We start from the raw sequence: 3384 nt of genomic DNA, 5'->3' as shown, positions 1-3384 counted from the left end.
CTATAGCAGTGATGTCAGAATAGATGGGTACTATAGCAGTGATGTCAGAATACACTGTGTACTATAGCAGTGATGTCAGAATAGATGGGTACTATAGCAGTGATGTCAGAATAGACTGTGTACTATAGCAGTGATGTCAGAATAGATGGGTACTATAGCAGTGATGTCAGAATAGATGGGTACTATAGCAGTGATGTCAGAATAGACTGTGTACTATAGCAGTGATGTCAGAATAGACTGTGTACTATAGCAGGGATGTCAGAATAGACTGTGTACTATAGCAGTGATGTCAGAACAGACTGTGTACTATAGCAGTGATGTCAGAATAGACTGTGTACTATAGCAGTGATGTCAGAATAGACTGTGTACAATAGCAGTGATGTCAGAATGGACTGTGTACTATAGCAATGATGTCAGAATAGACTGTGTACGATAGCAGTGATGTCAGAATAGACTGTGTACTATAGCAATGATGTCAGAATAGACTGTGTACTATAGCAGTGATGTCAGAATAGACTGTGTACTATAGCAGTGATGTCAGAATAGACTGTGTACTATAGCAGTGATGTCAGAATAGACTGTGTACTATAGCAGTGATGTCAGAATAGACTGTGTACAATAGCAGGGATGTCAGAATAGACTGTGTACTATAGCAGTGATGTCAGAATAGACTGTGTACTATAGCAGGGATGTCAGAATAGACTGTGTACTATAGCAGTGATGTCAGAATAGACTGTGTACTATAGCAGTGATGTCAGAATAGACTGTGTACTATAGCAGTGATGTCAGAATAGACTGTGTACTATAGCAGTGATGTCAGAATAGACTGTGTACTATAGCAGTGATGTCAGAATAGATGGGTACTATAGCAGTGATGTCAGAATAGATGGGTACAATAGCAATGATGTCAGAATAGACTGTGTACGATAGCAGTGATGTCAGAATAGACTGTGTACTATAGCAGTGATGTCAGAATAGACTGTGTACTATAGCAGTGATGTCAGAATAGATGGGTACTATAGCAGTGATGTCAGAATAGATGGGTACTATAGCAATGATGTCAGAATAGACTGTGTACGATAGCAGTGATGTCAGAATAGACTGTGTACTATAGCAGTGATGTCAGAATAGACTGTGTACTATAGCAGTGATGTCAGAATAGACTGTGTACTATAGCAGTGATGTCAGAATAGACTGTGTACAATAGCAGGGATGTCAGAATAGATTGTGTACTATAGCAGGGATGTCAGAATAGACTGTGTGCTATAGCAGTGATGTCAGAATAGACTGTGTACTATAGCAGTGATGTCAGAATAGATGGGTACTATAGCAGTGATGTCAGAATAGACTGTGTACTATAGCAGTGATGTCAGAATAGATGGGTACTATAGCAGTGATGTCAGAATAGACTGTGTACTATAGCAGTGATGTCAGAATAGATGGGTACTATAGCAGTGATGTCAGAATAGATGGGTACTATAGCAGTGATGTCAGAATAGACTGTGTACTATAGCAGTGATGTCAGAATAGACTCTGTACTATAGCAGGGATGTCAGAATAGACTGTGTACTATAGCAGTGATGTCAGAACAGACTGTGTACTATAGCAGTGATGTCAGAATAGACTGTGTACTATAGCAGTGATGTCAGAATAGACTGTGTACAATAGCAGTGATGTCAGAATAGACTGTGTACTATAGCAATGATGTCAGAATAGACTGTGTACGATAGCAGTGATGTCAGAATAGACTGTGTACTATAGCAATGATGTCAGAATAGACTGTGTACTATAGCAGTGATGTCAGAATAGACTGCGTACTATAGCAGTGATGTCAGAATAGACTGTGTACTATAGCAGTGATGTCAGAATAGACTGTGTACTATAGCAGTGATGTCAGAATAGACTGTGTACAATAGCAGGGATGTCAGAATAGACTGTGTACTATAGCATTAACATCAGAATAGACTGTGTACGATAGCAGTGATGTCAGAATAGACTGTGTACGATAGCAGTGATGTCAGAATAGACTGTGTACTATAGCAGTCATGTCAGAATAGACTGTGTACGATAGCAGTGATGTCAGAATAGACTGTGTACTATAGCAGTGATGTCAGAATAGACTGTGTACTATAGCAGTGATGTCAGAATAGACTGTGTACTATAGCAGTGATGTCAGAATAGACTGTGTACAATAGCAGGGATGTCAGAATAGACTGTGTACTATAGCAGGGATGTCAGAATAGACTGTGTACTATAGCAGTGATGTCAGAACAGACTGTGTACTATAGCAGTGATGTCAGAATAGACTGTGTACTATAGCAGTGATGTCAGAATAGACTGTGTACAATAGCAGTGATGTCAGAATAGACTGTGTACTATAGCAGTGATGTCAGAATAGACTGTGTACTATAGCAGTGATGTCAGAATAGACTGTGTAGTATATCAGTGATGTCAGAATATACTGTGTACTATAGCAGTGATGTCAGAATAGACTGTGTACTATAGCAGTGATGTCAGAATAGACTGTGTACTATAGCAGTGATGTCAGAATAGATGGGTACTATAGCAGTGATGTCAGAATAGATGGGTACTATAGCAATGATGTCAGAATAGACTGTGTACGATAGCAGTGATGTCAGAATAGACTGTGTACTATAGCAGTGATGTCAGAATAGACTGTGTACTATAGCAGTGATGTCAGATTAGACTGTGTACTATAGCAGTGATGTCAGAATAGACTGTGTACTATAGCAGGGATGTCAGAATAGATTGTGTAATATAGCAGGGATGTCAGAATAGACTGTGTACTATAGCAGTGATGTCAGAATAGACTGTGTACTATAGCAGTGATGTCAGAATAGACGGGTACTATAGCAGTGATGTCAGAATAGACTGTGTACTATAGCAGTGATGTCAGAATAGATGGGTACTATAGCAGTGATGTCAGAATAGACTGTGTACTATAGCAGGGATGTCAGAATAGATTGTGTAATATAGCAGTGATGTCAGAACAGACTATGTACTATAGCAGTGATGTCAGAATAGACTGTGTACTATAGCAGGCATGTCAGAATAGACTGTGTACTATAGCAGTGATGTCAGAATAGACTGTGTACTATAGCAGTGATGTCAGAATAGACTGTGTAGTATAGCAGTGATGTCAGAATATACTGTGTACTATAGCAGTGATGTCAGAATAGACTGTGTACTATAGCAGTGATGTCAGAATAGACTGTGTACTATAGCAGTGATGTCAGAATAGATGGGTACTATAGCAGTGATGTCAGAATAGATGGGTACTATAGCAATGATGTCAGAATAGACTGTGTACGATAGCAGTGATGTCAGAATAGACTGTGTACTATAGCAGTGATGTCAGAATAG

Source organism: Oncorhynchus mykiss, chromosome 9 (genome assembly GCF_057628025.1).
Source record: "Oncorhynchus mykiss isolate SJ-2025 chromosome 9, ASM5762802v1, whole genome shotgun sequence".
Lineage (NCBI taxonomy): Eukaryota > Metazoa > Chordata > Actinopteri > Salmoniformes > Salmonidae > Oncorhynchus > Oncorhynchus mykiss.
Note: the sequence above shows the minus strand (reverse complement) of the source record.